The sequence below is a fragment of the Centropristis striata genome, chromosome 3, assembly GCF_030273125.1.
Source record: "Centropristis striata isolate RG_2023a ecotype Rhode Island chromosome 3, C.striata_1.0, whole genome shotgun sequence".
NCBI lineage: Eukaryota > Metazoa > Chordata > Actinopteri > Perciformes > Serranidae > Centropristis > Centropristis striata.
The window spans coordinates 35,398,251-35,412,496 of NC_081519.1; the positions used below are offsets into that span (position 1 = coordinate 35,398,251).

General features: G+C 37.8%; 1 protein-coding gene across 2 annotated transcripts in view; it reads right to left on the reverse strand.

Moving 5' to 3' along the window:
- The window catches only part of LOC131968523 (synaptotagmin-2-like), a 42,594-nt gene extending 29,176 nt beyond the window's left edge, over nt 1-13,418 (reverse strand). For both annotated transcript variants that reach the window (XM_059329444.1, XM_059329442.1), the window contains exon 1: nt 13,028-13,418. The gene's annotated coding sequence lies outside the window, so the exon portion shown is untranslated. The remainder of the gene's footprint in view (nt 1-13,027) is intronic.
- Nucleotides 13,419-14,246: the final 828 nt, after the last annotated feature.

A 14,246-nucleotide genomic window follows, 5' to 3' on the forward strand; every position in this document is an offset into this window, starting at 1 on the left:
TTTGTGTGTGTTTGTGTGTGCGGGGGTTTTGCTGAGGAGTGTGTCGAGTGGGTGGACGGCTGTCGAAGAACTCTTGTGCTCTGACAGCAGACTTTCACTCTAACTGAGTTAGTGGCATGATGATGCTCCACAGTGTCAGTCTCCTGCAGAGTGAAGGATGAAGGATGGAGCGCTGTGGTCAGACAGTGTCTGCGTGGTCATGTTAGGAGATTAAAACTGATGCAAATGAAAAGATTCTCCCCCAAAATAGCATTAACAAAGGAAACAAAGATAATTATTAGTGCAGCTGGACTAAAGGAAAAGCTCAAACATCGTCAGGGAGCATTTACGGGGATGTGAGTGGTGAGTTTTTGTCTAAATAATTAGTCAAACTACAGGTGCATATCATAGAAAAGTTTATTTATGTCAGTAATTCAATTCAAAAAGTGGAAAAACACATTAAATAGAGCCATACACAGAATGAAACATTTCATGTCTTATTTATTTATTTATTCTAAAAAATAAAAATAAAAATAATTCTCAAAATAAATTTGAATATTACAAAAGACCAATTTTATGTAGTTATGTTTAATATGGAAATGTCGGCCTCTGAAAAGTATGTCCATCTATATGACTCAATACTTGTTTGGGACTGTTTGACTTGAACTACTGGAAATGGACTTTTCCATCATATTCTAATGTACTGAGATGCACCTGTATAAAATTATACAATTATATTTAACCTCTTTGTTTCCCTGTTAACAAGCTCCTCTGATGTCCCTCGAGAACTAGAATAGCAGCATTATGTTAAATATTTATATTATTTTCCAATTTCACTGAGTTAAATCGTATAATCAATTTTTGTCCAGATCATATTCCAAATAATCACTTCAGTATTTTAACACTTTAAGAGTCAGTTAATACAGCTAAATTAATTATTCTATGTATACTAAATTCCCAGGGGAATTTATTTTCTTTTTTGACTTCTTCTTTATTTTATTTTCCCCCCCAGGCTGGCATGTGTCATTGTTTCACAACATTGATTTTGATTAATTTTTATTTTTTTTGTGGAGAGAAAAACTCACCTTAAAGGAAAAAAATGCCCCTTTCCTAAAAACTGCCATAAATTACTACATATTAATATTATTTTCCACCTCCTGTCCTGATAATACTCATTCATTTTACATAATGCCAGTGGTGTTTGAATTACTTTCTGTCGACTAAATGCAAAGCAGACATTTATTTTATTTCACCCACAGGCTTGGATATATCAATGATTAGCAACAACATTTTGATGTAGGCTATTATTAATTTACCATAATACAGCAGCAATAACTCAAGAGGAAACAAGGAAAATAACATGTGTTTGCCCTATAGGGACAAAATGGCTCAATCTGCTGGAAAATAGTAAAAAAATAATAATAAATAAAATATATAGCCAGGGCTCTACACGTAAAGCCTGAGATAACAGAATGCAGGATTTTATGCTGCAATGGCAGTGAAATCAAAAACTTTGGTTTCAATGGGTTTTCATTGTGGCATTTGTATTTTGGCACAGCAGTTAATTATAAGAGGTGAGGTTGAATTTACTAAAACTCAGGGGAAAAAAAACCCACATCCTTGCCAAAACATTTGACATATGCATTGAAAAATGATTTATAAGATTAAAAATAAAAAAATGTCTCTAGTGATGCACAAGGGTTAAAGCTGTATCTTTCTTGGCCTCCTATTGAACCTTTAATAATAAAGAGATGACAGGAAATGCTAGAGCTGGACTTGAATGCGGCAACCAATAAAATTATATGTTAGATCATTTTGGGGCTTGCTGGCTTAACAAAAGTAAACTCTGAACACTTCACTCTTGATTTGAACGAGCTTAATCTGTCTATAACTGCATTGGTTTTTTGGGGGGCGATGTGTCTGCCATTTTTCTAACTTCCTCTTGAATTTGTGCTTATGATCTGTCCAAACCTGTCAGCAGAGTAAATGTTGGCATTCAAGGTTTCTGCAAACCACAGATAAAGTTTATATATCTACATTTTTAACCAAAAATGTTAATAATTAACATTTAAACTGCTGCAACTCATTCTGACATGACAGCTGACACTTTAACCACACTACCGACATCTGACTATAACACGTTTTAAACATAAAGGACCGCTGTTTTAAACACTAAAAAAATACTAAAACAATTTAAGATTTAAAGCTCCAAAACCACTAGTTTTAGGTTACATATAAAGAATGTTAGACAAAACTTCCAACAACAGGACACTAAGCACTACAGGTTTATATACATCATATCACAACCAGAAGAAATAAAACGTTATTGATGAATGTATCCAGGTATCCAGAACATTGCCTAGAGTTTGGGCTGGATATGTCACCAGGTTGCTCCTCTTTATAAAGTCCAGCCCTCACACTCTGCTTTATTAGCTGGTTGAGACATCCAGAAACATCCTGAATACAACAAAACAAAAAGAAAAGAGAAAATCCAGGCAGAAGGACGACAGCACTACACACTACTCGTGGATCATAAGAGATGATTGAGATCGATTGAATTTCTTTCTACTCATTCTGCCTTATTATAAGAAAAATAGGTTTCTTAAACTGAACTTAGTTGTGATGATAGGTTGTGGGAATTATTAGTTTCAGCAATCCAAAAATAAGACTTGTGGAGTTGCTGAATAGTGTCAAAAATAAAAGAGAAGATGCAGATTGAGCTAATAGACCAGATTTTTAATGGACCGATCCAACTGATCTCAGGTCAGTCACTCTGCCAGGACTGTCCACTACTATAGGAGACGTCAGGAACATTAATACAAATGTAGTTCCTGAAGATACTGGTTTAGAAAATCTCTTTCTAACAATTCAACCATCGTGCAACTCAAACGTCCGCAAGCGTATCCATGAGGAATCAGTCGTAACCACTTTTATGCTTCAGTATATTGCAATCTACTTACATCATGAAACGAGCGGAAAACAATTCTAATCACCAGGGAAGAAATAACAAAGGTAATTAAGCGCATAATGTCTTTCTACTAAATTTCCCCTGCGAGTTCGTTACCATGCATTAGCTTAAAGGCAAAACTATGACGCCCACAAACATCTCCCTGTGGTCATGAAAAATATATCGGAGGCTTCATCATCAAAACGTAGGCTTGAAAGCTTGACATACAAAAGAAAAACTAATTTCCTAGAAGCTTAGCTTATATTTTGCACTCCATGGAAATTATATTAATGACTGTACAGCTTTACAGCCATTCAGTGCACAAATAAGACAAATAATTTTCTGCTCTCAAGTGTTCCCAGATTGGACCAATCTGACACTTCAGGCTACTTCTGTCGTCCTCTTTTCACACCATAAACACAAAAAAAGCCAAATGCAAATTAATCATCAAGACCAAAACCAACATACAATGATACAGATGCAGTTATGATGCCATGCACTCTCTTTTTTTCTTCCTCCTGGTGCTGAAAATAGCCTGACCGACGAGCAATGGATATTGGTGCATTTAGGGAGCAGAAAGGAGGGAGAGAGTGACATTTAGAGACAGAGAGAGAGGGAATACATCTCCCCACCAGTGAAGGATGTGTTGCCCAACTGTACAGATCTGGGGCAACATGGCGGAGTGGTACAGAGGAAAATGAGCCAGAAGGGACACGAGTACAGTGAGTAATTATCTGATCCTTCTGCACCAACTTCCTTCATCCCCTCTTCTCTTCCTCTCACATCAGATTTTATTCGAGATATTCACTAATTACACAGTGGGCTGTCAGCTCCAGACTTCCTTCTGTTCCTTATTAAAACACACATCGAGTGATGTGGATGCAGTGGGAAGCAAAAAAAAAACTTTTAAGGCTGTATATCACTGAAGTCTCCAGGCCAGAAAACAGAGTGATAAATACAACAACCAGATGTGTCAATCGTGGCATCTTCCATTTTCTGCTCCAGCAAATTTCCAAAATCTGTCAGGGGCTTCGAGCCGGCAGAGGAGAAGACAAATTGGTATCATTAAGAAAACCCTTCATCAGCAAATACTCAGAAACAGGTCTGCTTTCTGCATCAAACGCCCTCTTTCCTCTTACTATAATCGATAAATCACTTGATTTAATGTGATTTCAAAATGTTTTATTCAGAAATAGAAAAACGTTTTTTATGCTGTTTTAATTTCTGGTTGTGAAGCATCTGCAGCTGTTAGCTGAGCGTGTAGGACGCAGAGTGACCAGATGAGGGCACTATATACATATATATATGTACAATATATAGATATATAGATATATATATAGCTGACCAGTTTCAGTAAAATGGCTCTGCTCACAGACATTTCATTCAGACTTCATTATGTGACAAAAAGTTGTTCCGACAATATAAACATATACTTCTGGCTTCACAGTGAGCAACTGCACACTTTCTGTGTCACTGTAGCTATTATCAGTGTTGGAAGAAGTATTCAGATCCTTTATTTAAGTAAAAGTACTAATACTATACTGTGAAATTACTCCACTACAAGTAAAAGTCCTGCATTCAAAACTTACTCAAGTAAAAGTACAAAAGTATCAACATCAAAATGTACTTAAAGTATCAAAAGTAAAAGAACTTGTTATGCAGAATGGACCCACTCAGATTGTTATATATATTCCAAATATATTATTGGATTATCATTATTGATGCATTTATGCAAGCAGCATTTTAATGCTGTCCAGTGAAGGCTCATTTTAACTACTTATGTACTTTTATGTGCACTGTAACAAAAAAATAATCTTAATTTATAATTCACAATAAAATACCAGCAGCTGTTGTTGCCACAACTTTACCGTGAAAAATGAGAATATAAATAATAATAATAATAATAATCATATAAAGTGAGAATATCAGACATTACAATATAAATTTTGCTGTATGGTGAAATGTTTTCTACTGTAAATTTTAATGTAGACATCAGCAAAATCTGTAATTTAGACAGAATAATCACGGTAAAAATTAAAGTTTTGTATTGTTTTATGATTTACTGTAATTCAATGTGTCTACTACATAGAAACATTAGATTTTACGGTCTGTTACAGTTGCAATTTGACAGTGTTTTGCTGTAATGTCTACAGACATTTTTTTAAAGGTGTGGTTTGATTTATAAATATGTCTAATCATTTCATCATAGTTTTTCATGTTAAATCGTGCAAGTAACTGAAGCTGTCACTTAAATAAAGTGGAGTAAAAAGTACATTATTTGCCCCTAAAATGTAGTGGAGTATAAAGTGATAGTATAAAGTGAAGTATAAAGTTACATATGTGGAAATACTCAAGTAAAGTACAAGTACCTCAAAATTGTACTTAATTATGTACCTGAGTAAATGTACATACCTTTATTTTGTGCTTCTTTACCACTAGATTTTGAAGCTACTTTTTTATTTTCCTGCACCATGCACATAACACATATCTGACAGCTGGTTAATTACTAACTAAAATATTTATTTGGAGCCCCTCTGTCTAGGAGGATCCCTGTCTAGGAGCTGCAGGCAGTTACAGCTAAGAAACATTTCTCCTCTAAACTTTGAGGCATTAAGAGCGATATTGTCGCAGCAGGTGGAAAAGGTTCTTATTAACCCATAACCACTGATAACGCCCATTCAATCCTCTCTCGTAATATTCCAGACACATTTTTTTGCTTACAGAAACACAAATTTGCCTTTTTCTTTGCATCTCCACAACATTTATCAAAATTGTGACATTAATAGTGTTGTTTAACAATAGATTATTTTTCAGATTTGTTTTAAGTAACAAAATAAGAATAAATCAATAATAAATAAAAACAAATAACCATTTGCCTTTATGTTTGCATTTTCGTAACATATATCAAAATTGTGACTTTAATTTGTTCAGGAAATATGGTCAGAACAAGTTAAATGTAATAAAGGACACCCTGTTAACGGATTCAAATTGTTAAATGGGTTTAAACTTAGCCTCATCACAAAAAATAAGCTTTTTTAAATTAGCTAATTTTTCACATTTCTGTTTCCAGTCACAGCCACATTTTGGAGAAGTCAAATGACCACCACACCAGGGTGTTGAGTATGGAACCTGGTCTCACAGGAATCCGTGAAATAGCCACGGATTCGCTTAACTCAAAATCCGTGGAATAGCCACGGAATAACTCAAATTTACGTGAAACTGACACGGATTTCACTACAATGCAAGTTAATTTTTTCCTATTGGTTTGTTCCAAGTCACGTGACTTTCAAGGTCCCGGCGGTCAGAACAAAAAACATGGCGGACAGTTCTCTCATTTCTAGTGAAAAAATCAATGTTTGACTTAGTTTCTGCATAAAAATGGATTTTGATCACATTTGTAGCGAGAAATATGTGTTTTATTTTCTAAATATTCACTCAGTGAATGTACATAATCACTTTGTATGTTAGAATAGCCACGGGATATGACTGGCATTAACTTGCATTGTAGCGAAATCCGTGTCAGTTTCACGTAAATTTGAGTGATTCTGTGGCTATTCCACAGATTCTGAGTGAAGCAAATCCGTGGCTATTTCACGGATTCCTGTGAGACCATGTTGTGAGTATGTGTTTGAAGTGTTTGTTACACAGCTGTCACCATGGCTTCTTATGTTTTCACATCCTGCAGCTGTGGAGCGACCTCCTCTGACATCAGTTTCAGCTTTTATCTTTACAGTTTCACAGCATGTTGACTCTCTAACAGCAGGTGAACAGGCCCACAGACGCACACATAAAGAATGCAAACGAACATACTGATTGCTGCAGCTTCAGTCTGGTTCTTAAATATATTAATTCACCCATGAAGCACTCAAAATTGATCTGCTGAAAGGTATTGATCCTCCTCTGCACGGGACTGCAGAGGCCGAGCTGAAACAGACTGTCGTGAATATTTTAGTCCTCACTGATGCAAATGATTAAAGTCAGAAATACTCACTGCAGTTATATATCATACATGTCAGTATCTGCTCTTACCCAGGTGTGCTGAATGATAAATTCCACTTGGTCATTATTGTTTATAAGCATAAAGTAGTGCCAGCAAAATATTACACCAGGGGAGCAGCTACTAATCTATAATAAATAGAATATAATAATCTAAATGTGACCATTTTATTTGTTTGCTGTGAAAACAAGATGGGTTTTTTTTTTAGATCTTGGTGAAGAATGCTCTTTGCCACTTGTTAAATTGTGTGTTACTTTAGTAAAGAGAAAACAAAAAAAACAACACATTGATTAGTCACTAAAAACTAACAAAATAAGAACAAATTCTGGACAAAATAACATTTTTCAAGGCTTAAAACTTTCTGTTTTCTATTGCTTCTCCTGAGGTCATGTCAAGATGGTACATTAGTATACTTTTACATCACTTTATTATTATTTTTATTCTACTGTATTATTTATTTTAACTCCCTTAAACTTTTAAATCTACCATATATTTTATTATACCATATTATTATTGTTATTATCTCTATTTTTACCCTCGTTTTTTTCTAATTATTTGTTATATTTGTTATTTATGTTATGTTTTTTAAAATCATTTATGTATGTTTAAGCATTTTGAATTGCCTTTGTGTCTGAAATGTGCTATATAAATGAGGTAATACAATAGACAATAATGCAGAGGTAGGACCAATTCACCAACCATTTCACAACCTTAACCACGTTTCAAACTGAAACGGAGAAGAAATTGTGTTTTCTTTAAAATGTTACAGTCCAAAAATTGAGGATTTTCATTTCACAATCAGATGGAGAAGCTGTAGCCAAAGGAGACAGTTTTACTTGAAAAATTACTTAATCAATTAATGAATTTGTTAATTAATGTTCTGCTGATCTAATATATCTAATGTTACTAATCTACTAGATCCGTTTCAGTTGCTACATTTCCCTTTTCTAACTGTTTGGCTTCTTGTAACTTCCTGCTCTCCCTCTGATGTGACTCCATCCGACCTGCTGCACTTCTCCACAGGGTCGGCCTCTGAAGGTTTAGCCTCGACATCTGTTGTTTGTCTTTTTAAATCTGATACTCGGTAATGATCCAGATCTCCTCTGGGCAGGGTGAACCTCAAAACAAATCCATCCTTCCGTATCCTCGAGCAGAGAAATGTTGCACTGAGAGTGTCCGACTGACAGAAAACGCACTGCAGCAGCAGCGACGACATCACTTCAGCAACTTTCACAGGGAAAGTCACAAAGTCGACACAAACATCTCAAACGTCATCAAACAGCATTACTGTGTACTGTAGTATGATCCAGGCAGCACTGTGTGTGAGTGTGTGGAGTTTAACTGAAAAACATCAACAGTGTGCTTTATGTACATTGATGCACCTGACAGCCTGTGAAGAGGATCTGAGTTTAGAGAGGACAGGAGGATTAGAGGCTGCAGTACAGAATCCCATTTCATGAACCATCAAGCAGCAGAAGTCCTGCGGGCAGGAGCACCTCTCCTCAGGAGGAGCAGTAATGTGGAAACTTAAAGAAGCTCAAATGAGGTCTCCTGACTAACTGTGAGAAACGTCAACAACCTGGAGTAAAACAACACTGATGTTCAGGGGCTGAATTCATAAGCAACATCTGAAGGCTTTTTGGTTAGATAGTATTTTACAAACCATTTTAAAACCAGCTCCTAAATCCTCCTGAGGAACGAAGAGCAAATCTGCTGCTGCAGGCAATCTGCCTCATAATCGCATCAATGTTTTAAAAACCTTTAACCCTCTGACTTCATGACATTGCAACATATAAAACGAAGAAGCGTTGAGCCCTGCCGTCATCTTCCCTCTAAAGTACTGGCTTCAAACTTCATGCCAGTTTTTGTTTGATGATGATAGACCAAGTAAAACTAGAGATTAGGTTAAATATATTTAGTATACAACTACAGAACTACTAGATGTTATCCCCATTTTACTTCTGCAACATTTAAATTTATTTATTGAGCATGATTGTGTTTTGAAAGTGAAGAAAAAGCCATTTTCAAAATCCAAGTTTTCAAAAATGTTGCAATGGTTGTGCTGAAATGATACCAACATGGCTTGAAAAACATGTTTTTAGTGTTAGTATTTTTAAGTGGTATATTCAGGTAGAATGAAAGTGATTAAATTAATTGGCCCAGAACGCCAAGGGTTAACGATCTTGAGCTTTTAAAAAGGTATGGACACAAACATCATCGTATTATGATCATAGCAGAGCGAGTCAAGTATACAGTCACTTTACCAACCTACAATAACACAATAACACTTGAGATCAATGTTGTGACAACTTTGGCCTATTTGGTCACAGGGTAAAAGCATCTGTGTGGTGCAGACAGACTCGCTATATCTCAGAAAATATCTGAAAATGTCCTCTACAGAGCTCACAGCGTCCAAAAGATTCATACAGCTTCCTCTTGCTGTTCACCAACTACAACAACTCAAAACTGACTTCATGGAGATAACAGACTACCTGGAGTGGTGGGTGCTATGGATCGGACGCATGTACGAATTATTGCACCATAATGAGACTTCTTGTATGGGTACCAGGTAATTGTTGATGAGTTACCAGACATGTGAGAGGCTGATAATGATCTGCACCTAAACCTGACTAATCAACCTATATTATGTTTTGTCTAATGCTGAATCAGCTTTTATTTTGATTTGGCAGCATGCCTCTTACAGTATTTGTGATATGAAATCACTGATAGAGACACAAAGCAGGAAATATAGTTTCATGGGGGTTAACCTGCCCGTTCTGTTAGCTAGAGAGTTCTCTCAGTTTCTTAGTAAAAGTTGGTCTCAGCAGTTTTGTGAACAGGTTTTAAGAGCAAACTCTTAGCTAGGAACCTTTAGTGCCATTTAAGACTGTTTGTGATGTAACGAAACCTACGTACTAAAGTTAAAATAAGTCAGTGTTGACCAATTCATCCACCCAGAAATCCTCCCTGTGTGGCCCTAAAATGTATTTCTGTTGAACATGGGCATTTGTGTCCACCATGAGAAAAGATAAAATGATGTGCCAGGGGTTGTGGTCACAGTTTAGAGTCTATATGAAACACAAGTCAACTGACTCCAGCGTAAAACCATCCACAGTAACAATAGATGCTCCAAAAGTCGTAGAATAAAGAGCGGGGGAGTCAAGGCAAATCAAGTCCCAAGCCAAGTCACAACATAAAACATAAACTGATAAAGGACATTTTATTCAGCATGAAACAACTCACTGAAAAGTTTAAATGCATTGAAACCTAGCTTCACTTAAAGATTGGTTTTCAACGTATCTGTGGTTTGCAGAAATGTAAACACCAATGTTTTGTGTTGATCAGTAATTTGTCTTTTTATCAGGCTAACTTTAGCTGCTGTAGCTGCAGAGTTGTGAGAGAACAGAACTGGCTAACATTGGCTAACATCCAACCTCACAGACACTGACTAATCCAAATGACTCTTCAAAGGAAAAACTAGCCTAACGCTAACAGAAAGGACATTTTGCAGTTTTAAGGGTATAAACCAAAGTATTTGATTTGATCTAACGTTACCAGTGGTTCTAAATGAAAAGTGAGTCTGTCACCAAAGTTGCTACAGTTCCTCCTGAAGGGGGCACAAAAATGTTAATTTGAATGTTAATGTTAATCTATCCAACAATCAACAACACAGTGATGCTGGAGTAAAATTCAGGGAATCACCAGTCTGCAGGATGAATCCTCTCTGAATCAAGAATGTCTGCAAAACATTTCATAGCAATCCATCTCAAAAGGTCTTGAGATATTTCAGTTTGAACCTGGCCAATGCTAGCATTAGCACAGCTAGCACTAGCACAGCTCATGCTAACAAGAATCCTTTGGGTGAACAAATTTAACTCAATCAGTTCCTCAGATTATTCTTTAATGTCTTAGCTCAGTTTAGGCTCTCAAGCTAATGAGTGAATGAATCCATTCATGTGTTCACATTAACGACATTACAACAGTGAACGTGAATCGCTGAGTTGCTCAAGCCCTTCTCTCACTCCCTTTGAAGTCTCAAGGTAGGAAGTATTACCAGATATTTTATTTATAATAAGAATAAGGTGCCGAGAAAATGTACGTAGGCAGAGTAGGCATCGCAAGTTAGCAAGCTAAGCTAAATGTTAAGCTGTGTTCAGTTTAGTGGGACGTATTCAGAGCTCCGATCAGGAAATTTTCAGTGAACAAATCTTTTGAACTAACCTTTATAACAAACTGATTCTAGTGATTCAGTAGAGTGAAGAACTGCTTTGCTGGCCACTAATGGCCGAGAACTGTGGTTGCTTGTTTGCGTACAGGCCTATTGGTGTGATTCTTATAAAGGGACACCCTATAAAATGATCTCATCTCAGAGATGTACTGCTGACTTCACCACCAGACTCACGCACAGCCTGCAAAACTGAGCAGCAGTGTGATTAATCCTCTTTCAGGGAACCGCTAAATGCAAATTCAGCAAGAAAACGCTTTAACTTTAGATGCAAAATGATATTTTTTCTCTCGAGAGAATGTTTGTCATAGTCCAACACACCTACAGGCAGTTTTAAAATAAGAAATGTGCCGCTATATGGCTTCGTACTGCTGCAATTAATCTCTCTCTAACCCTTTTAATTAGTCACATCAGCAACCTAATCATGACTGTCTTAACAGCTAATAACAGAGGTAATAGAGGGGGAACATCATCAACATTTCAAGTGAATATTGATACAAATAAGCACAAACTTGCTCCATACTGCCACACATTCAATGTACTGTGTGCTGTATAGAGATGTGTCACTTTGAAGCTGTTCAACATATATTGCAGCACTAAATGCACCAAAGCAAGGACGTACAAGCTGCGTGTGTCACAGTGTGTGTGTGTGTGTGTGTGTGTGTGTGTGTGTGTGTGAGTGAGTGTGAGAATAGACATACTGCAGCTACACACACCCCCTGATTCCACCTCTGCTGATGCCAAAAAGGAAGTCCTCATTTGGCACACACTCTCAGGAGTGTCCCAGTCATGTACTCATAACACCCCCGGGGAATAAAGAAAGCACTGCACCACCTGATCTGCTCACACCACTGCATCACAATCAGCACCAGGGAACACAAGTCCATCCTGTGGCTTAAAAAAATAAAGATTTATTTAATTGATAAGGAGGAATATCCACATGGGAGATGTAAACTGGGCCACATATAGAGAAAAAGCAACTTAAATAAGCAGAACATGAGCCGAATTTCAGTGTAATCAGTATCCATCAGAGGCTGTAATGCGCAAAAGCCTGTTAAAGAGAACTTCAACCACCTTCTATTACACTAAGTGAGGGGAATGTTTTTACTAAAATGCATTTAAAGCAAACGCTGTAATGGGTTTAACATAAATTCATCAGCTTAGCAGATTCATATGAACACAGTGAGCTCTGCAGACTCTTACGTGGGCCCTTCACTCTTGCTGGCTCAGCACATTTGACTATGCACACACTCCCTCAGAGCTTTTACTGTATGAGAGTGAGCTGCCTCTCATCCTCCATCTAAGCACTGTTAAAAAAAAAAGACCCAATAAAGAAATCCAGATGAAAACACATAATAAATAGCTCCATGTTTGGTTCAAACAACTTATTTTCTATGTATTCAATCAGGAAAATGCATTAAAATATCAAATATCTCTCACTTTTAATCAATTTCCACTTATCTAAATTATCAGCAGTTGATGAAAAAGTGTTTCTATAGTGCAAGATCTCAAGTTCTACCCTCACACACGTTTGTTTTTTAATACGTAACATTATACTGCAGCACTACATGATGCATCATAAGGACTTACCGGCACGCTGTAAAAGTTCCACTCTGGCAGATTTGATATTACTTCAAGACATTAAAAATGAGAATCATAACGCTAACACTGTCTGCTCTAATTACCCCTGAGCCATTTATTCTCTCTTTCTCGCTCTCTGCAGAGCTTTTTTTCTCCACATTCAGACAGGATGTGTGTAATGAGGCTAGGTGCCTCTGTGACAACCTGGCACGCAGCAGAGCCCCAGTAACTGATGATGCTGTCTTGGACAGAAAGAAGGAGGAGAGATAAAAAGAAAAGAAAAGAAAATGCTGCTTACCTTGTGAAGAGAGATGTGCTGCTTCCTAAACGAGTGGAAGCAGAGAACAGGGTCAGATATGCAGGAGGAAGAAGAAAAAATAATCTTAACAATCTGCACTTTGGTTCATCCCACTCTCAAAAGACATCTCAAAAACCCCCAGAGCTGGAAGGTGCCAGTTTCACCTGGGGGGGGTGTCTCTGTCCAAGAAGCAGACACTCTCAAACAAGACTTTTCTTGGCTCAAGGTGCTGCTGACGTGCACTCAGATCAGGCAGGGAGGAGAGGAAACACTCACACAGATTAACATTGTTCTAACACACTGAAATCAGCACAAGCATCAGGACCGGTGCAGTTCCACTGCTGTATTTCCCGGCACTGTTCGCTCATTGGCCGAGGAGCTACTCAATAAAAACCCTCCTTGTCATCAATTGGGTAAGGAGTGGAGGGGGGTTAGATTTTTCTGTGGCGCACTAACAACCGTGCTCCTCCTCTTTTTCTTTCTTGCTCCATCACTTTTTTCCCCCTCAGCGCAGGCAGCCAGGGAGTGCTGAGCTTTGAGAATTAGACGCAGGAGGAAAAAGGGAGGAAGAGAGAGAGAGAGAGAGAGGGAGGGAAGTGTGAAGGCACGGGGAAATCGATGAGTGGAGAGGTGAAGATGGTAACCAGCAGCCTGCAGTGGCTCTCACAGAGCTTGATTTTAGGTTCTGTGTCTCCCTGCTGCAGGAGATCTGCAGGAACCTGAGTGCAGTGAGGTGTGAGGAGCAGAGAGGATAGAAGGAGGAGGAGGGCAGGGGAGGATGGGTGAGGGGGTGTTACCGGTCTGCTCGGGCTGGTTTTGCTGCAGTATAGAGGCAGGCAGAACACAGATGGGAAGTTGTTGTTTTTTTTCTTTTTTTCTCCTTCCAGCAGCAGTTGACGTGAAGCTCCAGCAGTCTCAGCAGCAGCAGCAGCAGCAGCAAAAACAAAAAAAAAAGGCAACTAGTTCCTCCCTCTCTTGTTTACAGGCATCTATCATGTAACTGGTGAATAATTTAAAAGAGCAGAAGGTGGGATGAGCTGCAGGACTGACACGGATCACTGCTGCTGCCTCATTAAGGTAGAGAGAGAGAGAGATTACAGAGTCGTCTAATTAAAGAAAAACTCTAAAAGTCAAACAGGAGTCAAACTGTAGAGCTTTAAGTCTTGTGAGATGCTGTCTGCAGACACAACTCTCAGGATTTGTCATTATCAAAAAAGAC